Here is a 27,375-nt window from a genome sequence, read left to right on the forward strand (position 1 = left end):
GCTATGAGTCGGAAACGACTCGAAGGCACCACTTTTTTTTTTTACAGTAGTAAAAAAACACAAACAGAAGTCTTCCCCTCATAGACCTTACATTCCAGTGATAAAGAAGCACAGTGCACAAAATAATTTAGTAAATTATATTGTTGATGTTGTTAGGTGCCTTCAAGTCATTTTTGACACATATAGGCCCTATATACAACAAAACGAACACTGCTTGTTCCTGAGCCATCCTCACAATCTTTGTTATGCTTGAGCCCCTTGTTGCAGCCACTATGTCAATCCATCTTGTTGAGGGTCTTCCCCTTTTTCACTGACCCTCTAATTTACCAAGCATGACTTCCTTCCTCAGGGACTGATTGATCCCTCCTGAAAATATGTCCAAAGTATATGAGACATAGTCTCACCATCCTTGTTTCTCAGGAGCATTCTTGTTGTGCTTCTTCCAAGACAGATTTGTTCATTCTTTTGGAATTTCATGGCTTATCCCATATTCTATGCCAACACCACAATTTAATAGCAACAATTCTTCTTTGGTCTCTCTTATTCGTTGTCCAGCTTTCGAATACATATGAAGCAATTGAAAACACCATGACTTGGGTCAGGTGCAGCTTAGTCTTCAAGGTGACTGCTTTACTTTTCAATACTTTAAAGAGGTTTTTTGCAGCAGATTTGCCCAGTGCATTGTGTCTTTTGATTCCTTGACTGCTGCTTCCATGGGTGTTGATTCTGGACACGAGAAAAATGAAAAACCTTTGACAACTTCAATCTTTTCTCCGTTTCTCATCATGTTGCTTATTGGTCTAATTGTGAGGATTTTTGTTTTCTTTATGTTGAGGTGTAATCCATATTGAAGGCTATAGTGTTTGATCTTTATCAGTAAGTACTTCAAATCCTCTTTACTTTCAGCAAGCAAGGTTATGTCATCTTTATAATGCAGGTTGTTAATAGTCATCCTCCAATCTTGATGCCCTGTTCTTCTTCATATAATCCAGCTTCTCAGACTATTTTGTCAGCATACAGATTGAATAGGTATGGTGAAAGGATACAGCCCTGACACACACTTTTCCTGACTCTAAACCACTCATTATCCCCTTGTTCTGTTTAAACCACTGCCTCTTGATTTGTGTACAGGTCCTCAGAGGCACAATTACGTGTTCTGGAATTCCCATTCTTCACAACGTTATCCATAATTTTTTATGATCCATTCAGCCAAAGGCCTATGCATAATCAATAAAAAACAGGTAAATATCTTTCTAGTATTCTCTGCTATCAGCCAGGATCCATCTGACATCAGCAATGATATCTTTGGTTCTGTGTCCTCTTCTGAATCTGGCTTGAAATTCTGGTAGTTCCCTGTTGATTTACTGCGGTAGCCACTTTTGAATGATCTTCAGCAAAATTTTTCTTGTGTATGACATTAAGGATATTGTTCAACAATTTCCATATTTGGTTAGATCACCTGTCCTGGGAAGAGGCATAAATATAGATCTCCTCCAGTTGGTTGGCCAGTTATCTGTCTTTTTAAATTTCTTGGCATAGATAAGTGAGCACTTCCAGTGTTGTATTCATTTGTCAAAATATTTCAGTTGGTAGTATAGTCGACCTTAATGACATGCATAGAGTCAACGTTTAGGGACCTTCATTTGCTGATATGAAATGACTCAAAATAAGAAGAAACAGCTCCAAACATCCATTAATACTAGGAACTTGGAATGGATAGAAGTATGACTCTAGGAAAATTAGAAATCATCAAAAATGAAATGTAACACACAAACATTGATATCCTAGGCATTAGTGAGTGGCAGTGGACTGGTATTGGCCATTTTGAATTGAACAATCATATGGTACACTATGCTAGGAATGACAAATTGAAGAGAAATGCTGTTGCATTCATTATCAAAAAGATAATTACAAGATCTATCCTGAAGTACAATGTAGTTGGTAATAATACCCACACTGAAGACACTGGAGAAAATTAGAACAAATCTTCAAGAGCCAAAGTACGACCTTGAGTGTATCCCACTGAACTTGGAGACCATCTCAAGAATAGATATGATGCATTAAAAATTAATGAGTGAAGACCAGAGATGTTGTGGAATGATAACAGGACCCCATACATGAAGAAAGCAAGAGGTCTTTAAAAAGACACGAAAGAAACAAAAGACCAAAATGGATGTCAGAAAACACTTTCAAACTTGCTCTTGAACAGCAAGTAGCTAAAGAAAAGGAAGAAATGATGAAATAAAAGGGGTGAACAGAACATTTCAAAGGGCAGTTCGAGAAGACAAAATAAATATTATAATGATACGTGCAAATGCCTAGTGATAGAAGACCAAAAGGAATGAACAAGATCGTTATTTGTCAAACTGAAAAAACTGAAGAAAAAACTCAAGCTTTAAGTTGCAATAGTGAAGGATTCCATGAGGAAAATAGTGAACGATGCAGGAAGCATCAGAAGAAGTTGGAAGGACTACACAGAGTCACTATACCAAAACGAAGTGGTCGACATTCATCCACTTGAGGAGGTGGCATTTTATCAGGAACCAATGGCACTGAAGGCATTGATGAAAAACAGGGTTTCCGGAATTGACAGAATTTGAAGTAAATTACATAGTTCATTAAAAGCAGACTAGGGTTTTGCAGAAGAAAACAGTTTTTAATGGTTACGAGGGTGAGGAGGGAGGAAGAGGGGTATTCACTAACTAGATAGTAGAAAAGAATTATCTTAGGTGGTGAGAAAGACAACAGACAATACAGGGGAAGTCAGCACAACTGAACCAAACCAAAAGCTAACAAACTGTCCGAATACAACCAAACACTTAAAGAGACAGAGTAGCAGGGGCAGAGGTCTGGGGACCATGTTTTCAGGGGACATCTAGGTCAATCGGCATAGCAAAGTTTATCAAGAAAACTTTCTGCATCCCACATTGGTGAGTGACCTCTGGTGTCTTAAAAGCTAGGTATTGGCCATCTAAGATGCATCAATTGGTCCCAACCTACCTTGAGCAAAGGGGAATGAAGAACACCAAAGACACAAGGAAAATATGAGCTCAAGAGACAGAAAGGGCCACACAAACTAGAGACTCCATCAGCCTGAGACCAGAAGAACTAGATGGTGCCTGGCTACCAAGGACCACCCTGACAGGGAACACAACAGAGAGTCCCTGACAGAGCAGGACAAAAGTGGGGTGCAGAACTCAAATGCTAGTAAATAGATGAGACTTAATAGTCTGACTGAGACTGGAGGGATCTTGGAAGACATGGCCCCTGGACTCCCTGTTAGCCCAAAACTAAAACCATTCAAGAAGCAAACTCTTCAGACAAAGATTAAACTGGACTATAAGACATAAAATGATACTCATGAAGAGTGTGCTTCTTAGTTCAAGCAGATACATGAGACTAAATGGGTAGCTGCTATCTGGAGGTAAGATGAGAAGGCAGAAGATGAGAAGGCAGAAATGGATAGGAGCTGGTTAAATGGACACAGGAAATCCGGGGAGCAAAAGAGAAGAGTGCTGTCACATTTCAGGGAGAGCAAGTACGGTCACATAACAATGTGTGTATAAACTTTTGTATGAGAAACTAACTTGAACTGTAAACTTTCATTTAAAGCACAATTTTGAAAAAAGTAGATAAGTGCTTTGGAGAACAAAATCACAGATGAGAATAAGGAGTTCAGGAGTAGGGGAAGCCTGGAAGTTCAGGGTGTCTTCACTAATAATGTGACATTTGAATAAGTAGAGTTAGTTGTATACATACATGGAAAAGAGCATTGCAACCTAAGGGAATAGTCAGTGCAAGGGCCCTGAAGCAGAAGGATGTCTGATGCATTTAAAGTGGAGCAAAAAGTCATTGTAACTGTAGCAGCATGAGCAAGGGGAAGAGCAAATTGAGTGGGGAGCAGGGAGCTAATGCAGAGCCTTGTAGGGTCATTACAATGATTTTGACTTTTTTTTTTTTTTTCCTGAGTGCAGTAAGAAGCCAAGCTGAGAGTAAAACAAGGATTAATTGCTGGGTTTTAAATATTCTTTAGAAAGTACCCTATTTAAGGAAATGGAGGCAAAGTCAAGACATATTAAGACATTAATAATATTCTGAACCGTGGTGGCACAGTGGTTAACAGCTCAGAGCTAACCAAAAGACCAGCACTTTGAATCCACCAGCCGCTCCTTGGAGACCGTATGGGATCATTACGGTCAGAAACGACTCCACAACAGGTAATCATATTCCACATCAGAGAATATTATGTCATGGGCCAAGCTATTAGCACTGAAAGTGCTGAGAAGTGGCCATATTCCAGATATATTTTGAAGATAATGCAAAAAAGATGTTCTGAGTGATTGGATATGGGGAATAGAGCAAAAGCGGAGTCAATAAAGTCCCAAATTCTTTATCATAAACACCTAGAAGGAAAAAGATGCAGTTAAATAAGATACGAATCAATATGGTTAGAACATTTTCAGAATTCCACCTTGGGATATGTTAAGTTTAAGATGTTTATTGTAAGACTTCTAAAAGGAGATATCCAGTAGGCCAAGAGATACACAATGGTACTCAAAATAAGACCATGTAAAATATAAACCATGAGGGAGGCGGGGCCAAGATGGCAGACTAGGTGGACGCTACCGCGGATCCCTCTTGCAACAAAGAATCGTAAAAACAAGTGAATCGATCACATACATAACAATCTACAACTCTGAACAACAAACACAGATTTAGAGATGGAGAAGGAACAAATACGGAGAGAAAGCAATTGTTTTCAGAGCCAGGAGCCAGCGTACCAGTCAGGTGACCTTCGGAGCCTGATTTGGGGCAGAGCCCAGGGGGGCAGACAGCACAGACAAGGGGCCCAGCCCTAGGCCCCGAACTCATCCCGGGAGGGAGCCCAGCCAGTTGGCGCAGGCGGTGTGGTGGAGCAGCCATTGGGAGAAGTCCCCGGGAGGCAGTGACTGGTCTTGGAGTGGGGAGAGCAGCGTCCCAGCCGGGGAGCCGTCCCGCCGGGATTTTGGCAGGGAGCGGGCATGGCTCGAGCGCCGGGACCAGCTACATTCCCCTGAATTGACCCGGGGGGGGGCCCAGCCGTTCCTGCAGGCGGCGCCCACCCAGTTCGCGCCAGCTGCACGGCGCGCTGGAGGGAGAAGTCCCCGGGAGGCAGTGACTGGTCTTGGAGAGGGGAGAGCAGCGTACCAGCCGGAGAACCGTTCTGCCGGGATTTTGGTGGGCGCAGGTGGGGTGTGAGAGTGGGGTGCAGCTCCATCCCCCTGAATTGATCCCGGGGCGGTCCCAACCGGTTCGCCCAGGGCCAGCCGGTTTGCACGGGCAACGTGGCGGTGCAGCCGGTGGAAGAAGTCCCCAGGAGGCAGTGGCTGGTCTTGGAGCAGGGAGAGCAGCGTCCCAGCCAGGACGCGCAGTCGCGGCTCAGGCGCGGGGAGCTGCTCCACTCTCCTGAGCTGACCTGGGGCGGGGAGCCCACCCCGTTAGCAGAGCGGTGCGTGACGCGGCTGGCGGGAGGGGAAGTCCCCGGGAGGCAGCGACTGATTTTGGAGTCGGGAGTGCACCGTCCCAGTAGGGGAGCCTTAACCTTGGGGGTGGGGCTGACAGCGGAGGATCTGACCGAGAGGCCAGCCGGCCAGACCCCCCGGGGGGCAATCTCCACACAGCCAGTATATATAGGCGACGCGCCCGGTGGAAATCTCAGATATGAGTCATTTCAAGTAAGACAAACAACTCTGGCTATATTCTGAGGTGCTACGCTTCTAGCTCTCTGATCCCTCCCCCACCCTCCCCAGGCGGATCCATTAACATCCGAATAGCCTGAGCCAGAGGGAGAACTCTGATAGGGATCTGACTGCATTTTTTTTTTTAGCGGATTTTCTGGAAAAACTAGTTTCCCAGTGATGGCTTGGAGACAGCAGTCCATATCAAACCACATAAAGAAGCAGACCATGACAGCTTCTCCAACCCCCCAAACAAAAGAATCAAAATCCTTCCCAAAGGAAGATACAATCCTGGAATTATCAGATACAGAATATAAAAAACTAATTTACAGAATGCTTCAAGACATCACAAATGAAATTAGGCTAACTGCAGAAAAAGCCAAGGAACACACTGATAAAACTGTTGAAGAACTCAAAAAGATTATTCAAGAACATAGTGGAAAAATTAATAATTTGCAAGAATCCGTAGAGAGACAGCATGTAGAAATCCAAAAGATTAACAATAAAATTACAGAATTAGACAACGCAATAGGAAGTCAGAGGAGCAGACTCGAGCAATTAGAATGCAGACTGGGACATCTGGAGGACCAGGGAATCAACACCAACATAGCTGAAAAAAAATCAGATAAAAGAATTAAAAAAAATGAAGAAACCCTAAGAATCATGTGGGACTCTATCAAGAAGGATAACTTGCGAGTGATTGGAGTCCCAGAACAGGGAGGGGGGACAGAAAACACAGAGAAAATAGTTGAAGAACTCCTGACAGAAAACTTCCCTGACATCATGAAAGACGAAAGGATATCTATCCAAGATGCTCATCGAACCCCATTTAAGATTGATCCAAAAAGAAAAACACCAAGACATATTATCATCAAACATGCCAAAAATAAAGATAAACAGAAAATTTTACAAGCAGCCAGGGAGAAAAGAAAGGTTTCCTTCAAGGGAGAATCAATAAGAATAAGTTCAGACTACTCAGCAGAAACCATGCAGGGAAGAAGGGAATGGGACGTCATATACAGAGCACTGAAGGAGGAAAACCTACCAACCAAGGATCATATATCCAGCAAAACTCTCTCTGAAATCTGAAGGCGAAATTAAGATATTTACAGATAAACACAAGTTTAGAGAATTTGCAAAAACCAAACCAAGGCTACAAGAAATGCTAAAGGAGATTGTTTGGTCAGATGATCAATAATATCAGATACCAGCACAATACAAGGTCACAAAACAGAATGTCCTGATATCAACTCAAATAGGGAAAGCACAAAAACAAACAAATTAAGATTAATTCTAAAAAAAAATAAATCAATAAAATAATACACATAACAGGGAATCATGGAAATCAATAGGTAAAAGATCACAATAATCAAAAAGAGGGACTAAATGTAGGAGGCACTGAACTGCCAGATGGAGAGTGATACAAGGCGATATAGAACGATAGAAGTTAGGTTTTTACTTAGAAAAATAGGGGTAAATAATAAGGTAACCACAAAAAGGAATATCAACTCCATAACTCAAGAAAAAAGCCAAGAAAAACCTAACGACTCAACTAACATAAAGTTAAACATTATGAAAATGAGGATCTCACAATCTACTAAGAAAAACGTCTCAGCACAAAAAAGTCTGTGGAAAAATGAAATGGCCAACAACACACATGAAAAGGCATCAAAATGACAGCACTAAAAACTTATTTATCTATAATTATGCTGAAGGTAAATGGACTAAATGCACCAATAAAGAGACAGAGACTCACGGACTGGATAAAGAAACACGATCCATCTATATGCTGCCTACAAGAGACACACCTTAGACTTAGAGACACAAACAAACTAAAACTCAAAGGATGGAAAAAAATATATCAAGCAAACAATAAGCAAAAAAGAAGAGGAGTAGCAATATTAATTTCTGACAAAATAGACTTTAGACTTAAATCCACCACAAAGGATAAAGAAGGACACTATATAATGATAAAAGGGACAATTAATCAGGAAGACATAACCATATTAAATATTTATGCACCCAATGACAGGGCTGCAAGATACATAAATCAAATTTTAACAGAATTGAAAAGTGAGATAGACACCTCCACATTTATAGTAGGAAACTTCAACACATCACTTTCAGAGAAGGACAGGACATCCAGTAAGAAGCTCAATAGAGACACGGAAGACCTACTTACAACAATCAACCAACTTGACCTCATTGACTTATACAGAACTCTCCACCCAACTGCTGCAAAATATACTTTTTTTGTAGTGCACATGGAACATTCTCTAGAATAGACCACATATTAGGTCATAAAACAAATCTTTGCAGAGTCCAAAACATCGAAATATTACAAAGCATCTTCTCAGACCACAAGGCAATAAAACTAGAAATCAATAACAGAAAAACAAGGGAAAAGAAATCAAATACTTGGAAAATGAACAATACCCTCCTGAAAAAAGATTGGGTTATAGAAGACATCAGGGAGAGAACAAGGAAATTCATAGAATGCAACGAGAATGAAAATACTTCCTATCAAAACCTCTGGGACACAGCAAAAGCAGTGCTCAGAGGCCAATTTATATCGATAAATGCACACATACAAAAAGAAGAAAGAGCCAAAATCAGAGAACTGTCCCGACAACTTGAACAAAGAGAAAGTGAGCAACAAAAGAACCCATCAGGCACCAGAAGAAAACAAATAATAAAAATGAGAGCTGAACTAAATGAATTAGAGAACACAAAAACAATTGAAAGAATTAACAAAGCCAAAAGCTGGTTCTTTGAAAAAATTAACAAAATTGATAAACCATTGGCTAGACTGACTAAAGAAAAACAGGAAAGGAAACAAATAACCCGAATAAGAAACGAGAAGGACCACATCACAACAGAGCCAAATGAAATTAAAAGAATCATTTCAGATTACTACGAAAAATTGTACTCTAACAAATTTGAAAACCTAGAAGAAATGGATAAATTCTTGGAAAAATACTACCTACCTAAACTAACACATTCAGAAGTAGAACAGCTAAATAGACCCATAACAAAAAAAGAGATTGAAACGGTAATCAAAAAACTTCCAACAAAAAAAAGTCCTGGCCCAGACGGCTTCACTGCAGAGTTCTACCAAACCTTCAGAGAAGACTTAACACCACTACTACTGAAGGAATTTCAAAGCATAGAAAAAGACAGAATACTACCCAACTCATTCTATGAAGCTACCATCTCTCTGATACCAAAACCAGGTAAAGACATTAAAAAAAAAGAAAATTATAGACCTATATCCCTCATGAACATTGATGCAAAAATCCTCAACAAAATTCTAGCCAATAGAATCCAACAACATATCAAAAAAATAATTACCCCTGATCAAGTGGGATTTATACCAGGTATGCAAGGCTGGTTTAATATCAGAAAAACCATTAATGTAATCCATCACATAAATAAAACAAAAGATAAAAACCACATGATCTTATCAATTGATGCAGAAAAGGCATTTGACAAAGTCCAACACCATTTATGATAAAAACTCTTACCAAAATAGGAATTGAAGGAAAATTCCTCAACATAATAAAGGGCATCTATGCAAAGCCAACGGCCAATATCACTCTAAATGGAGAGAACCTGAAAGCATTTCCCTTGAGAACGGGAACCAGACAAGGATACCCTTTATCACCGCTCTTATTCAACATCGTACTTGAAGTCCTAGCCAGGGCAATTAGGCTAGACAAAGAAATAAAGGGTATCCGGATTGGCAAGGAGGAAGTAAAGCTATCACTATTTGCAGATGACATGATCGTATACACAGAAAACCCTAAGGAATCCTCCAGAAAACTACTGAAACTAGTAGAAGAGTTTGGCAGAGTCTCAGGTTATAAAGTAAACATACAAAAATCACTTGGATTCCTCTACATCAACAAAAAGAACACCGAAGAGGAAATAACCAAATCAATACCATTCACAGTAGCCCCCAAGAAGATAAAATATTTAGGAATAAATCTTACCAAGGATGTAAAAGACCTATACAAAGAAAACTACAAAGCTCTACTACAAGAAATCCAAAAGGACATACTTAAGTGGAAAAACATACCCTGCTCATGGATAGGAAGACTTAACATAGTAAAAATGTCTATTCTACCAAAAGCCATCTATACAAATAACACACTTCCGATCCAAATTCCAATGTCATATTTTAAGGTGATAGAGAAACAAATCACCAATTTCATATGGAAGGGAAAGAACACCCGGATAAGCAAAGCATTACTGAAAAAGAAGAAGAAAGTGGGAGGCCTCACTCTACCTGATTTCAGAACCTATTATACAGCTACAGTAGTCAAAACAGCCTGGTACTGGTACAACAACAGGCACATAGACCAATGGAACAGAATTGAGAATCCAGATATAAATCCATCCATGTATGAGCAGCTGATATTTGACAAAGGACCAGTGTCAGTTAATTGGGGAAAAGATAGTCTTTTTAACAAATGGTGCTGGCATAACTGGATATCCATTTGCAAAAAAATGAAACAGGACCCATACCTCACACCATGCACAAAAACTAACTCCAAGTGGATCAAAAACCTAAACATAAAGACTAAAACGATAAAGATCATGGAAGAAAAAATAGGGACAACCCTAGGAGCCCTAATACAGGGCATAAACAGAATACAAAACATTACCAAAAATGATGAAGAGAAACCCGATAACTGAGAGCTCCTAAAAATCAAACACCTATGCTCATCTAAAGACTTCACCAAAAGAGTAAAAAGACCACCTACAGACTGGGAAAGAATTTTCAGCTATGACATCTCCGACCAGCGGCTGATCTCTAAAATCTACATGATTCTGTCAAAACTCAACCACAAAAAGACAAACAACCCAATCAAGAAGTGGGCAAAGGATATGAACACACATTTCACTGAAGAAGATATTCAGGCAGCCAACAGATACATGAGAAAATGCTCACGATCATTAGCCATTAGAGAAATGCAAATTAAAACTACGATGAGATTCTGTGTCACACCAACTAGACTGGCATTAATCCAAAAAACACAAAATAATAAATGTTGGAGAGGCTGCGGAGAGATTGAAACTCTCATACACTGCTGGTGGGAATGTAAAATGGTACAACCACTTTGGAAATCCATCTGGCGTTATCTTAAACAATTAGAAATAGAACTACCATACAACCCAGAAATCCCACTCCTCGGAATATACCCTAGAGATACAAGAGCCTTCACACAAACAGATATATGCACACCCATGTTTATTGAAGCTGTGTTTACAATAGCAAAAAGCTGGAAGCAACCAAGGTGTCCGTCAACGGATGAATGGGTAAATAAATTGTGGTATATTCACACAATAGAATACTATGCATTGATAAAGAACAGTGACGAATCTCTGAAACATTTCATAACATGGAGGAATCTGGAAGGCATTATGCTGAGCGAAATGAGTCAGATGCAACAGGACAAATATTGTATAAGACCACTATTATAAGATCTTGAGAAATAGAAAAAACTGAGAAAAACACATACTTTTGTGGTTACGAAGGGGGGAGGGAGGGAGGGAGGGAGAGGGTTTTTTATTGATCAATCAGTAGATAAGAACTGCTTTGGGTGAAGGGAAAGACAACACTCAATACAAGGAAGGTCAGCCCAATTGGTCTGGACTAAAAGCAAAGAGGTTTCCGGGATAAAATGAATGCTTCAAAGGTCAGTGGAGCAGGGGCGGGGGTCTGGGGAACATGGTTTGAGGGGACTTCTAAGTCAATTGGCAAAATAATTCTATTATGAAAACATTCTGCATCCCACTTTGAAATGTGGCGTCTGGGGTCCTAAATGCTAACAAGCGGCCATCTAAGATGCATCAATTGGTCTCAACCCACCTGGAGCAAAGGAAAATGAAGAACACCAAGGTCACACGACAACTAAGAGCCCAAGAGACAGAAAGGGCCACATGAACCAGAGACCTACATCATTCTGAGAGCAGAAGAACTAGTTGGTGCCTGGCCACAATCGATGACTGCCCTGTCAGGGAGCACAACAGAGAACTCCTGAGGGAGCAGGAGATCAGTGGGAAGCAGAACCCAAATTCTCATGAAAAGACCATACTTAATGGTCTGACTGCGACTAGAGGAATCCCGGCGGCAATGCTCCCCAGACCTTCTGTTGGCACAGGACAGGAACCATCCCCGAAAACAACTCATCAGACATGAAAGGGACTGGTCAGCAGGGGGGAGAGAGATGCTGATGAAGAGTGAACTAATTAAATAAGGTGGACACTGGAGAGTGTGTTGGCAACTCTTGACTGGAGGGGGGATGGGAAGATAGAGAGGGAAGATGGCAAAATTGGCACAAAACGAGAGACTGAAAGGGCTGACTCAATAGGGGGAGAGCAAGTGGGAGAAGGGAGTAAGATGTATGTAAACTTACACGTGACAGACTGATCGGATTTGTAAATGTTCACTTGAAGCTTAATAAAAGTTAATTAAAAAAAATATAAACCGTGAGATGATGAGCTTAGGCAGGTAAATAGAAAATATATAGAAGAGAAGAGGCCTAAAAATTGAGCTCTGAGACGGTCCAATGTTTATCCAAAAGCCAAAGAGGTCTTTGGATCAAAATGGGCATCGTCATGTTCCTCTTTAAAACAGTCACTTCTTTCCTACTCATCACATTCAGATTAAAATCTAACCTCCATAGTGTGGAGGACCCTCCCTGACCTCCCTGATCCTGCACCTGTTATTTTGCTTACTTTCTCTTCTCTGCCCACTCTGGTTCACACCTATAACTGAAGCTCCCCACACTCCATTTGCTCTCAATTCCATGTTCACTTAGGGCAGAATTCCCCCTCTATTCAACTGCTCTTCAACCACCTCACTCTTTTTTTTAATTAGATAAAGTATAAGTTAGCCACCAATTCCCCAGCAAGTCCTGATCATTAGGACTGGGTGTGTTGCCCCTCTTTTGTTCTCCTATAAGAAAATCCTGTGATTTTTATCTGTAATTCTACTCAGGAATTTTATTGTAACTAAATTACTTTTGGAAAATTTGTCATAATGATTGGTTTAGGTGCCCCTCCCTCTTTCTAGTTTGCCATTTCCCTAAGGACGTCAGGTACTTCCAATGATCACCATAAGACTAGGCTGCTCAAAAATTTCTTTAAAATAAATATTCAACCAAAGTTTGACAAAGATTACCAAACATATGTGCTAATTGGAATCACTGTTTATCCTGCTGATCCGATTTCAAAACAAAGAGGGTGAGACTGGAGATTCTGCTAGTGAGAAACGTGCTTTTCCCATGTTTACCCACAATATTGCCATCAGGTAGGCGACCTTTCTCAGAGCCTTAGAAGGCTCTCTTTTGTCACGTGTTTCTAGTACTTCGGGAAAAACACATTTTAGCTGCTGATCATCTTTAACTGGACTCAGCCTTATCAAAATTTAATTTTAGAAAGTAGTAGGCAGCAGATTGTTTCCAATACCCGGGGTAAGGACAGTGACTTAAGACAGCTGAAATGGAAGGAATAACAAAGAAGAGTCTTTGAGTGGGTGGGGGGAGCTTAACCAGGCTTTACTGAAAAAGGAAAACCAGGCTAATCAAGGGTTATGTATAGGTCTGTGGACTCGTAGCAAGACAAAAAACGAGGTAGGGTGTCGCCAGGAGGGAAGGAGAGAGCGAGAGCGAGGAGAGGGGGTGCGGAGGTCCCCCCGCCCCCATTTCTTTAAAAACCAACACAAGAAAACACACACGCACACAATGAACTTTTGTTCCGGAGTAGAAACATAAATAGGGAAGAATTAACCACTGGTTTTCTCTCTTCCAAAGACAAAAACAAACAAACAACTAAAGGAAAAGGGTACGCAGGGTTGCACCTGTGCACCGGCTGAATCGCGGTTCGCAGCGGTGTGCAGAGAGGCTGCTGGGGCGCACCGGTTTCTGCAATACAGGGTGGCCACTCGCGGGTTACAGAGGCATCTCGAGGGTTAGGGGTCAAGAGTTCCCCCCCCCCCGAAAGCGGGGCATCCAGGCTGTCGAGTCCGAAGCGCCCTCTCCAAGTCCTGGGCACCCTGGGGAGATCTCCGGGACCGCGCCCTCTGCAAGTCTGGGCCCCCCTCCAAGTCCCTTGTGCCCACGGGGGCTCCTATGGTCCGCACCCTTTCCGGGTTCAGAGCGCCCACGCTCCCATTCCGGAGCTTGCCTCTTAGGGTGTGGGCCACGGATGAGCCCCTCAGGTGGGCTCAGTACGAAGGCATCTGGTGCTGGGAAAGCAGCTTGCAGCCGCTCTGACTTGACTAAGGGCCTTCCGCTTGAGTCCAGCCAGCTGCTCGCTCAGCAATGCTGGCCCTGGACTAGGCTCAGTGTTCTGGGTATTAAGCGTCTTCACTTTCTCCTCCAGGAGCGGGATGAGCTCCAGCTGGCCCTTGCGGTACTTGGAGGCGGTGAAGGGTTAGCGCACCTTTTGCGCTCTGCCTTGATGTGCGCTTGGGTGTCCCTGTCAATCGGCGACTACTGCCGACTCTCGCCGAAGCTCAGTACCACCGGCACCGTCTGCGGCTCGTCTTTGGACCCCGTCAGGCGCGGCAGAAGCCCAAGCGCTCCCGGTGGCGGCGGCGGAAGGGCACGAGCTCAGAGGCGGCGACGAAGGCCACTGTGGGGGTGCCACCTGTTGCGGCCAAGCAGCCCATGTAGCTGCTCCAGTTTACACATTCCAGAGCAGAAAATATGACTCTTTTACAACGTAAATAAATAAATAAATAAAAACCCGGACCCACTGCCCTCAGTCATAGCAACCCCATAGAACAGAGTAGAACTGCCCCATAGAGTTTCCAAGGAGCACCTGGCTGAATCGAACTGCTGATTTCTTGGTTAGCAGCCGTAGCACTTACCCAGTATGCGACCAAGGTTTCCTCTTATACAACAGAGGTGTTCATTTGACGTCTAATACATTCACTCGCCACAGATTCCACTTCCATAAAGTCCCCACCACGTCCACGACCTTGTCTTGGCAGAAAACTGGGCACAGACTTACACCCACAGTCTCTGCCCCTCGGTGTCTCCTGCTATTGCCAGGGTACAAAGTGCAGAAGGCATGCTGAGCCCGGTCCTTTTGTCCCAGTCCCTAAAGGATCAAGTCCAGTCATCGGGAATTGAAGATCATAGCGACTTACACCGGCATAGAAACAAGCCTAGTGTTTTTCAAAACATTTTTTGGAACTTGACCGAGATTTCCCTACCGGGTGTTTGTGAAGGAATTGGGACCCTGTGAGTAGCATTTCTTGGCTATGATTTGTTTTATGATACTGTTAATTTTAAGAATCGGAAAGTGTAAGCGGGGGGGGGGGGGGGACCGCTCCTCGACCATGAAAATGTCCTGAAGAAAAGCGGAAATTTCAGATGAATCAATTTTGCAACCGCATATTGCTCTGACAAGCAAGTTTCCGTGGTGTAGTGGTTATCACATTCGCTTCACAGGCAAAATATCCCCGGTTCGAAACCGGGCGGAAACAGATTTCTCATTCTTTTTGTGAATTCTGACTTTTCCTCCAGAAACTCTTCACCTGAACATGCTTCAACCAAGCCCCTAACCTTCGCTTTCCTTTTGTAGCACCAGACTTTAAATTAAAAGTAGAATGCAGTTGACTCGCCTCCTAGCCCGCGCCCAGATGCTTGACAGGCACTCCATTTTCCATTGGGTTGGAAAATATTTGCAGCTGAGAGACAGGCGAGGTCTCCATCCTCTTCAGGCACAGGATTCAAAGTGAAGAGTCTGAGACAATAGTGTGGCTGATGTATGCAAAAAAAAAAAAAAAAAAAAAAAACCATGCCCTCGAGTCCATTGCGACTCAAATTGAAGCTATAGGAAAGAGCATAATGTCCCCATTGATTTTCCCACAGCGGCTCGTGCACTGGAACTGCTGGCCTTCTGCATAACACCCCAGCTGTTAACCAAATCACCACCAAGGCTTGGGATATGGAAGATACCCAAAAACAAACTTGTTGCCGGTCGAGTGGATTCCAAGCCATAGCGAGCCAAGAGTACACGGAAAAGTGTCCCATAGGCTTCCAAGGAGCTGCTGGTGGATTTGAACTGCTGACCTTGTGGTTAGCAGCCGTATCTCTTAACTACACAGTACCAAAAAAAAAAAAAAAAAAAAAACCTTTTGCCCTAGAGTCAATTCTAACTCATAGCTACCCTACAGCAGAGAGTAGAACTGCCCCATAGCGTTTCCAAGGAGCGCCTAGTGGATTCCAACTGGTGACCTTTTGGTTAGCAGCCATAGCATTTAACTACACTGCCAGGGTTTCCGAAAATGAAACAGCTGATCTTAGAAGACATACAGGTGCAGGGCCAGAAGTAGCAAGGCTAAAGCAGGGTTACTAGAATCTATTTTTATATACAAGTTTGGTAAGGGGTTACAGTTAATGGTGGAAACCATTATGTGTGAGGTTTTCTTAAAATCATTATGAAAAGTTCCAGAAAGGAATAAGAGTACAAGCAGAAACTCATTGTTTCTTTGTTTTCCCTACCTAGACCTGGAACGTTCCATGAAGGGTACTCTACCTTAACCAACAAAGAACTATGCCATTGAGAAGTTATGCTGTCACAATGGAGCATATTGCAATTTCTTTTTGACTGAACTGAGAACCCATTGTAAGTCACCAAACCAAGAACACATGTTGCCAGTTTGTTCCCAGGGAAACCTCGGCTTAGTAACTTAATGGAATCTAGCCAAAAAAGACTCCTTAAATCAATCATGTTTTCCCATGTTATCTTTCTCACCTTTGGCAATAATGTCATTTTTCTTAATTCACTTCCTTCCGTAATAGTATATTGGAGACTCCCTGATGGTGATTCAGTAGATTCAGCTAGTCTCTTGTGCCCAGTGCACACTGGTAAATACCTCATTGTAATAATCATCTTTGTGCTGAATAAAAATCTCATTTGATTAAATTTGATTCTGGGTTCATTTTCCCCATGACAGACAAGATGGTGGCTGTCAGTGTAGGAAGAAGTAGTCATAGTCTGGAAATATTTTCAAGAAAGAGAAAAGAGAAATTTCTGACCAACTGGATGTGAGGTATGAGAGAAAGAATGAAATGAATGATGACTTCAAGGTTTCTTAGCCTGAAAGACTGAAAGAATTGAGTTGCCATTAACTGAAATGGTGAAGATTGGATGTAGCAGGATTCTTAGAGAAAAATGAGAGTTCGGTTTTAGACATGCTAGCTTTTAAGATGCCTAGTATAAATCATTCAAGTGGTAATGCCAAGGAATCAGTTGTGTATAGAAGATGTGAGGTTAATGGAGTGGTCTAGACTGCAGATACAAATGTGTGAGTTGTAGACATATAAACCAAACCCATTTTCATCAAGTAGTTAAGGGCTTGGCTACTAGTCAAAAAGTCACCAGTTCTAACCCACCAGCCACTCCACAGGAGAAAGATGTGGCAGTATGCTTCCCTAAAGATCATAGCCTTCGAAACCCCGTGGGGAACTCTACTCTGTGTCCTATAAGGTTGCTATGAGATGATGTAGGCATGCAAATTATTTAAATCACGAGAATGGGTGAGATTACCAGAGAGTGAGGGTATATAGTGAGTGTATATAGAGAAGAGATTCAAGGACCAATCTTTGGGAGATTCTACCATAGAATGGGTGAGGAGAGGCAAAACAAACACAGGATATTGAGAAGGATAAGCCAGGGAGGTAGAAAGATAGTCAGGATAGCAGTGTCTCTGAAGTAAAAAAGAAAAAAAAGTTTTAAGACAGTAAGTGTGTTTATTGACACTGAGAAGTTGTCTTAGTTTCTCAGTGCTGCTGTAACAGAAATACCGCAAGTGGTTTTCTTTAAGCAACAGAAATTTATTTTCTCAGTATAGGAGTCCAGATTCAGGGCCAGCTCAAAGGGAATGCTCTTTCTCTGTTGGCCCTGGGGGAAAATCTTTGTATCAGTTTCTATAGCCCCAGGGTTCCTGGGTTCCTTGGTAATCCTCACATGGACTTCTGTCTTCTTCCCTGTTTGTTCTCCCTTATCTCAGTGCCAATCTGTTGTTTTTGTATCTCAAAAGTAACTAAAGAAATATCCTACACTGTTATGGCCTCATTAACATAACAAAGAAAACTGCTTCCAAAATGGGATTAAATCTCCAGGTGTAGGGGTTTGGATTCCAGCACATATTTTGGCAGGACCTAATTGAATCCATAAGAAAAGTTAAGAAGGATAAGGTCTTGAAAGAGTGAGAAGTCATTGGTAATCCTGACAAGAACTTTCCAAGAACTGGTTGTGTCAAAAAAGCAGAATGCAGGGGATTTAGAAACAGCAGGAGAGAAACTGGAGACAGTAAATCTGCATAATTCTTTAGAGGGGATTTTTTATAAGACCATCTGAGAAATAGGATAGTAGGTAGAGGGATATGTTGGGTCAAGAGAGACCGTTTTAAGATAGGAGATGAATAGCATATTTGAATGTTCATGAGAATAACACGATAGGAGCAAATTGAGAAGTTTCACACATTCACTCTGACTTTGGCAGGGATCTAGATAATGGTAAGAGGGGAGAGGGGAAACTCCCTTCATGGGCAAATATTATCCTGAAAGCCAACTGGTAGTTAAAATTTTTTAAAAAAGGAAAATATGTATTATGTTTAACTGTGATTACTTTAGCAGCTAAACATCAATTTCCACAGCTGTCAAGGGCAGTGCAAGAGGTAAGCAGACAGTCAGGTAGAGGACATCATCAGATAAAGTGCTTGACGGCCACACGGAGACACAGTGTACTGGACCCTGAAAAAGGGAGAAGGAGAAAGAGATGCTCAAAAGGACAGCCACCATCAGACGCACACCCCACCCCCAAGTCCATCCCCACTCCCAGTTTGGTTTTCTTCACTAAAATTTCTATCTTAAGGGTTTATGTCCCTTGTTCCAAAAAAAATGTTTTGCCTTTTTTTCTCCCACCCCCGTTAGAGGGGGAGCAAAGCGGGTATAAGTGTGACTAGTGAGGATTAAGGAAATTAAGTCAACACTTGATCCAGATTTAATGTCACAGAGGCTATTTTCAAAGCTCAGCTGAGTGCAAAGGAAGGACAGCAAAATCTTTTTAATGGAAAAGCAACGTCTTCCTTGGCCCCTACGGGGATCGAACCCACAAACTCGGCGTTACCACCAACACTTTAGTTGGCTGAGCTATGCAGCCACCTGTGCAATATTTCCTCCACATTCAGAATGCACAAAGATTGCTCCTTCCCTCTTCACTCATCCAAAGGATACTCTCTTTTACACAATCTTAACTATGACTAAATGACACTATGTTTTCAAGCTTCTCTTTATGTTTTCTATTTCCCCTTTCCGCACTTCCGCAAGGAGAAAAAGAAACACAAAAACTCTACCTCCAGCAGGAATGAATTCGCTCCTTGAACATTAGACGTTCTGGAGCTCGTGGATTTCGTCCGGACAGAAACATTCACTGGAGACACTCCTCCACACCCCCATCGCCACCGAAGGATTTAGTTGATTTGTTCCCAGCTCAGGGCGTGAGAATTTCTTTCCAGATGGGAAGGAACCTCCTAGGCGGATCTGCCCTGCTGGCTCCTGTATCCCGGGGTGATGCCACTTCTCTGTGCTTCGTGAAAACGTCCTGCGGGGTGAATCTCTGTTGGTCCATTTTGCGATTTTATTGTCATTAGCTGCTTACGAGGACTGTATTATCTGGTTCTTCACCCTTCTGGCATCCCCGGTGCCCGCACAGCAGGGTGGTTGGCTCAATAAACTAATTTCACAATTGGGAAAAGGCGTACAGTAAATCATGTTTGCAACGTTCAGGTCCTAGAAAACCAGAAGAAGGCTCTAGATTTTGCTAAAAAGAAAATATGTTCCTTTAATCCTTAACTGCAATTTTCTAACAGTGGAGTTCAAAACGCTCAGATTAATTCGGACGTGTCAAGCTGCTTTCTCTTTCCCAAGCACCCCCAGAACAAAAAAGGACTCCGGGGTGGAAGAGAAGCACAGACACCACTATATTCTGTGGGCTGATCTGGGGGCAAATGCCATCTCTAAACTCAGCACAAAGTGTGTGGGTCAGCCATGCCAGGTGATGCTTAAGGCAGAACCTGGAAAAAGGCAGCACACTCCTAGCTAAGAAGAATACAAAAGGTCTGTTAGGGGAAAACTGATTCCAAAATGGGACTGAATCTCCAGGTATAGGGGTTTGGATTCCAACACATATTGAAAAGGAAGGGTAGAAGAAAGAAAAGTATGTCAGTGTTTACATTCTCCTCCAGTAAATCAAATAAATGGAACAAGGAAACTGCAGACATATTACAAAGAACTAGGCGTTTGTCAGGCAAAATATAAGGATGTTTGATGCCCCATAGCTGGACAGTATAGAGCCCAGTCTTGCAAACCACCTAAATCCCTATTTATCTGGCCCTGTTGCTTGTCATTCCAGGGTCATAACCCTGCAGCTGCTGTGCCCCAAGTACTGACATATGGGCCTCCAGAGTTCAGTCCTAAGAACCTTGAACACTGGCTCCTAACGGATCATTTTCTTTCATTTTCTTTCACCAGAGAGGGTAAAAATACACAGGAGAAATTGCCATGGGACAGTATTGAGGAGTTTCTTGAAATCAAATCCTCCCTTCCCCCATGCCAGCCTGCTTGTCTTTACAAAGGAATTGGGTACTTGGGAGTGTGGTTAATTTTAATACACAAATAGTATGAGTGAAAAAATCACACCGTCACTGTGACAATTTCCTGAAGGAAAAGGCTTTGAGATTATCCAGCCTGGGACATCTAGAAAAACACTAGTTTATCCTGTGCAGAGAAGTTGCGACTGAAAGCAAATTTCCTTATAAATGCGGTGATTGTGTTTGCCCAATGCAGGAAAGGCCTTGCTTTGCAACAGGGTGGGAAATGTCTGTTTTTTGAAAGTTAGAACTGAACTCGTTTTGTATCAGAGATCCTCCCTTCTAATCCCACCAATAAAAACCAAACCAAATCCCTTGTGGTCCAGGCGATTCTGACTCCTAGTGGCTCTATGGGGCAGAGTAGAGCTGCTCCAGAGAGTTTCTAAGCGGAGCCTGGGAGATTTGGTTAGCAGCCTTAGCATTTAGCCACTTTGCCACCAGGGTTTCCACCCAGCATCTGAGTGTATGTATTTTGATCAACGTTCAAAAAACCTCACTCCCTCTCTGAAGTCCTGGGCTTGAAAGCAGGGCAGTGTGTCCCTAGAGACACTGGCATCCAGGTGATTGCTCCACCCCCAGGGCTTGCCAGCCCCTCCCATCCTCCCAATTGTCTTTGATTCCCTGGACTCCAAGTGGGTGGAGGTGGGTGTCAACAGAATGAGGTGCCTCCCCCAGAAACCCCAGGCTGCAGGGGCAGTGGATCAGGCTCCCTTCAGAATCCAGAGAGAGGGATTTACTGCTTCATGCCAAGTGAAGGTTTCAAATTCTAGAAGGAAAGAGCTCCTCTGAAGTGAGACACTAGGGCCTTCAGAGTCAAGACCAATGTCATTAGGAGTCTCCATTGATTTTTTTCTTCTTGTCAAATGTCTTGTTCATTTGGTCCAATTAACATGATGTTATTAATATTGTGAGAAGGATGTCTGGTGCATTATATACCAGAATGATGTCCGGTGTACATAAAGTAGAGCAGAAAGTCAATAGTAACTGCAGCACAGTGCAATGGGGAGAGTAGTAGGAGAAAGGGCCAGAGAGGAAATTGAGTGGGGAGCAGGGAGATTACGCAGCACCTTGCAGGTCAGTATAAGTATAAGAATTTTGACTTTTTCTTTCTTTTTTTTTTTTTATTTTTTTGAGTGCAGTAAGGAGCCAGTGCTGGATTTTAAGCATTGAATACAATAAGGAGTCCTTTTGGGGTTTTAAAAAGGATCCCCCTAAGCGGTCTGTAGAAAGCATCTTTTTAAAGTAAATGGAGGAAAACTCAAAACATATTAAGAGATATTAATAATACTCCACATCCGAGAATATTACGGCTTGGGGAATGCTAATAAGAATTAAAGTGTGGAGAAGTGGCCAAATTGCAGATATATTTGAAAGATAAAGCCATGAAAGTTTTCTGAGTGACTGGATCTGGGGAATAGAGCAAAAATGGAGTCACTGAAGATCCCAAATTCTTAGTCCTAACCAGCTGGAGGAATAGAGTTGCAGTTAAGCTAGACAGGGATCAATATGGTTGGATCAGTTTCAGGGGATAGATATGAAACTCGGTTTGGGATATGTTAACTATAAAATGCTTATTGTAAGACTTCAAAGAGGAGATATCCATTAGGCTAGAGGTACACAATGGCACTCAGATGAAGACCATGGGAAAGGGAAATCATTAGACAATGAGCTTAGCCAGGGGCTTACAATAAATGGAGAAGAGAAGAGGCCTAAGGATTGAGCTCTGAGACATTCCAGTGTTTACTCAAAAGCCAAAGAGGTCTTTGGATCAAAACAGGCAATGTCATGTTCCTCCATGAAACAGTCACTTCTTTCCTACTCACCACATTCAGATTAAAATCCAACCTCCCTACTGTGAAGGACCCTCCCTGACCTCCCTGTTTCTGCACCTATTATTCAACTTAGTTTTCTCTTTTCTGCACACTCTGATTGAAACCTACAACTGCAGCTTCCCACATTCCAGTTACTCTCTATTTCATATTCACCCAAGGCTTGAATTCCCCCTCCATTCAACTACTCTTCAACAACTTTACTTATTTTTTAAATCCAATAAAGTATAGATTAGCCAATAATTAGTCCAGCAAGTTGTGATCATTAGGACTCAGGATGATGCCTCTTTTCTGTGCTTCTGTGAGGAAACTCTGTGATTCATATCCGTCATTCTACTCAGTAAGTTTGTTATTACTAAATCACTGTGGGAACATTTGTCTTCATGATCAGTTGAGGTGTCCCTTCCCTTTTTCTAGTTTGCCATTTCCCTAAGGACATCAGGTAGTTCCAGTGACCACGATGTGATTGGACTGCTCAATAGTTTCTTTAAAATAAACATTAAAGCAAATTTTTGAGAAAAGTTAACAGACTAACATGTGTGTCAAAAGGGATGTCTGTTTATCCTGCTGATTAGATCTCAAAAAAAATAGGCAGGCTTGCGATTGTGCTAATAAGAAAGAAACATGCTTTTCCCTTCCTTACCCACAATATTTTCATCAGTTCGTGTTTTAGCTGCCACAGAAGGAGACATAATGTGACCTTTCTCAGAGGCTGAGAAAGCTCTCCTGTCAAGAGTTTCTAATACTTCCGGAACAAGCACATTTTCGTTGGTGAGCACTTTCACCAAGATTCTGCCTTCGGAAAGTTTAATTTAGAACCTAGTAGAAAGCTAATTGTTTCCAACATCCTGGGCAAGGACAGTGATTTGAGATAGTTGAAATGGAGTGAAGAACAAAGAAGAGTCAGGTACATCTTGAAGGTCATTTACCCGCTATAAAACAGATTAAAAGGTATCGGACACTGAGTTTATCGGATATGAGTGAGACAAAACTGAAGAGAAGTTCATTTGACGTCTAATAGACTCACTCGCCACATATTTCACTTCCACAAAGTACACACTACGGCCACGACACAGAACTGGGCACAGCCTGACACCATGCACTGTGGACCTCAATCGCTCGCCCTACTACCGGGGCACAAAGTGCAGAAGCCCTACTGAGCTCAGATGGTTCGCACTAGTTCCTAAAGGTTCCAGTTAGGACACCTGGAGATGAAGATAATTACGCCTTGCACCGCCAAAGAAATGAGCCTAGAACTTATCAAGAAAGTCTTTGGAACTCACCCGAGATTTTTCTACCTCGTGCTTGGAAAGGAATTGGGTCATTGGGAGTAGCGTGTGCTTGGCTATGATTTATCTTGTTTTGATATTGTTGATTGTAAGAATCGGAAAGTGTGAGGGGAGGTAAATACTGTTCAATCCTGAAGACACATCCTGATACAAAGGCACAAATTTCAGATTAAGCATCTTTCAAGCGAAAAGGTATCAACAGAAATAGGTTTCCGTAGTGTAGTGGTTATCACATTCGCTTAACACGCGAAAGGTCCCCGGTTCGAAACCGGGCGGAAACAGACTGGTCTTTCTTTCTGTGAATTCTGAATTTGCCCCAGAAACTCTTCATGTGCAAATGCTTACGTTTCAACCAACTCCATAAGCTTCACGTTGCCTTTTCAACCCCAGACTTTAAATTACAAGAATAACATAGCCCACTTGCTTCCTTGTCTGCCCACAGCACCTTGGCAGGTCCTCGGTTTTCTCCTCGGTTAGAAGGTATTGTGCACCCGCTGCAGTAGCTAGCCATAGGAGGAGGCGAGGTCCCCATCAGTTCTGGGCACAAGATTCAGAGTGAAGGGTCCTGAGACTGCAGTGTGGCTGCTGTATGCAAGAAGGATCAAGAAGCCAATTGTAACTGCAGCAGAGTGAGCAAGGTGGAGAGAGTAGTAGGAGCAAACAAATCCAGTGGACGCTTGTTAGGTCTGTCAAAGCGTAAATGAAAGGAGAATTTTCTAAGAAGAGAAATGATAGTGTTTTATTGCGGAATAGGTAACAACAACAACAACCCAGGTCAGGGTATCACTGGGAGGTCTTCAAATTCTGAAAGAAGAGAAGTATTTTTATGCATGAGGGCTAGGGACCACAGATGAGATAGGTAAACCTGTTGTTGTCAAGTTGATTCAGACGGATGGCGACCTATAGGACAGAGCAGAACTGTCCCATAGGATTTCCAAGGAGAGGCTGGTGGATTCTAACTGCTGACCTTTTGGTTAGCAGCCAAGTTCTTTTCTTTTCTTTTTTGAATATTTTTATTGTACTTTAAGTGAAAGTTTACAAATCAAGTCAGTCTCTCATACGAAACCTATTATACACTTTGCTATATACTCCTAAGTACTGTCCCAGTAATGAGACAGCACACTTTTTCTCTCCATCATGTATTTCCGTGTCCATTCAGCCAGCTTCTTTCCCGCTCAGGCTTTACATGTCCCCTCCAGACAGGAGCTGCACAGATACTCGCAGTGTCTACCTGATCCAAGAAGCCCACTCCTCAGCAGTATCATTTTCTGTCTTATAGTCCAGTCCAATCCCTGTGTGAAGAATTGGCTTCAGGAATGGTTCCTGCCTTGGGCTAACAGAAGGCCTGGGGACCATGATCTCCATGGTCCCTTTGGTCTCAGTCAGACCGATAAGTCTGGTCTTTTTATAAGAATTTGAAGTCTGCATCTCACTGTTGTCCTGCTCCTTCAGGGATTCATTGTTGTGCTCCCTGTCTGGGCAGTCATCAGTTGTAGCCAGGCACCATCTAGTTCTTCTCGTCTCAGGCTGATATAGTCCCTGGTGTATGTGGCCCATTCTGATTCTTGGGCTCATACTTACCTCCTGTCTCTGGTGTTCTTCATTCTCCTTTGCTCCACGTGGTTCAGACCAGTTGTTGCCTCTTAGATAGCTGTTTGCTAGCATTTGAGGCCCAAGATGCCACACTCCAAAACGGGATGAAGAATGTTTTCTTAATAGATTTTATTATGCCAATTGACCAAATGTCCCCTGAAACCATTGTCCCCAAACCCCCGCCCCTGCTACGCTGGCCTTTGAAGCATGCGGTTTATTCAGGAAAGTTCTTTAGCAGCCAAGTTCTTAACCAGTTCACCACCCAGGCTCCCTGAGATACATATAAGGTGTAAATAAACCTTTCATAATGTCAGTGAATGATCACAGATTTGGGGAGACAAATGGCATGCATAAACATCATTTCAGGGAATACTCTCATCTTTCCCTTTCTTTAACATTCTTACCACTTGCTTATGCATAAACCACAATTTTGTCATACATCAGTTACAAGGAATCTTTCTCAGATCAAAAATATTTTTATCATATGACTACATAGTTGTTCACTTAAGGTGGGGTTCATGTATTTTGAAAGCAGAAGGAAAAAAGGGATAAAGCACAAAGGGAAGTTTCAATTCAAACCTCCACCAGTCATGCCATTAACCCCAGTTTTAAGGTGCTCTTTCACAAATAACTCCTCTGATCATGAATCTCCACTGAGAATTCTTAATACTATTACATTAATGCTTTCTTTTCCATGGAGCCCTGGTGGTGCAGTGGTTAAGAGTTTGGCTGCTAATTAAATGATCAGCAGTTTTAATCCACCAGCTGCTCCTTGGAAACCCCATCAGGTAGTTAGACTGTGTTCATAGGGTTGCTATAGGTCGGAATCGACTCAACAGCCATGGGTTTGAGTGCTTTTTGTTTTCTTTTCTTTTGCATGGATGTACTCTATGGATGTTTTCCTTCTGTACTTAAAACGTCATATACAGACGCCCTCTTTTACCATGCCATGACTCATATTCTCTGCTTTTGTGATCATCTGGTTGGGGACATATATACAGTAAGGCCAGATTTGAAGAAATAACTTGGCATTTTCAAAACACTAACTCAAAGTTTGAAACTAGAGTTCCCTACAAATTTGGTTTTTGTAGGAATATTAAGAAAAGGCATATCAGGCATAGGAGGCACTGAATGAAGTTAAGTCGCTTTTTGGTGAATTTTTCTGATACGTTGTTGCATTTCTCCCTGCAGTGTTTACCTAGTCATAACAAGAAGTATTAGCAATGGCACAGACAAATACTAAACAAAATCCTTAAAATTCAGCAATGTGCATGAGGTCTGATTCCTTGATGTGAAGTTGTCTACTTCAGATCTAGTCAGCTTCTGGCCACTGGGCCCTTTGGATAGCATCTTGAAGTCCCGAGAAGGATGGTGTGTCCAAAGAGACGTTCTTGGCTTTCTTAACTTGAGATAAAAAGATCCAAGGTTTAATTTTTGGAGTTTGCTTGTACATGGAATGGTGAGGAGAGCTAATTATGGTCCTTTTCATAAGTACAATATAGTCAAATATATTGAAATATTATGGTCAAACATTTTCAAGGAAAAGTAAAATTTACTTGCAAATGACAAACTTAAAAATGGCTACAGATGACTTATTATAATAATTCTAAAAAATGATGGACTTGATGGAAACGTATTATATAACTAATGTAAGGTTAAACGAATTTAATTAAAAATTGTTTAGATGAAAATACTGTTAATCATAATGATTAATGTTAATTTCAAAGAGCTTTTTTTTTTAGATATAACATATAATCATCTTGGGGGAGAATATTAAATAGTTAGGATATACCAAGAATATACCAAGATTACTAAGATTTTTTTTTTTTTTTTTTTTTAACAACATCTGAATAGTAAGAAAAAAATTTCCTGGATAAATAATGTGAATTTCCCAGTTAAAACCCTTTCATGACATGTGGGCCAGAACCTGCCCACAAATATTTTCAGGATTTCAGGTTTCTTGGAAGGGTAATTTTCTCACTGAAAGCATTTGCTGTCCTCCAGTGGTGGCCTGATCAATGTTGAAAAGATGAAAGAAAAGGTCTTTGGTGAATATTCACTAAGGTAGGAGGCTTAGGTAGGAGGCAGTGTTACCAGGAAGTGTGACTGGGTCAAATCCTTGTCTCTTTTAGGTTTTGTATGGCTTGATAAGTTTAGATGGATGGATTTTATTTAGATTTTTTTGACTAACGCTGAAAATTAAAGAAAAAGTTGCTCAGAGGAAAGAAAACACAGGTACAAATAATCATTTTCCCTGAAATTTTAAATTA

At 41.9% G+C, this 27,375-nt stretch overlaps 2 non-coding genes across 2 annotated transcripts; both read left to right on the top strand.

The window, feature by feature from the left end:
• Positions 1–15,146: 15,146 nt before the first annotated feature.
• TRNAV-CAC (transfer RNA valine (anticodon CAC)) lies at positions 15,147–15,219 on the top strand. Its single transcript has one exon. It is a non-coding gene; the product is annotated as a tRNA-Val (tRNA).
• Positions 15,220–23,720: 8,501 nt separating this feature from the next.
• Positions 23,721–23,793, top strand: TRNAV-AAC (transfer RNA valine (anticodon AAC)). The gene has a single exon. It is a non-coding gene; the product is annotated as a tRNA-Val (tRNA).
• The last annotated feature ends 3,582 nt before the right edge of the window (positions 23,794–27,375 follow it).

This window comes from Elephas maximus, chromosome 1 (genome assembly GCF_024166365.1).
Source record: "Elephas maximus indicus isolate mEleMax1 chromosome 1, mEleMax1 primary haplotype, whole genome shotgun sequence".
NCBI lineage: Eukaryota > Metazoa > Chordata > Mammalia > Proboscidea > Elephantidae > Elephas > Elephas maximus.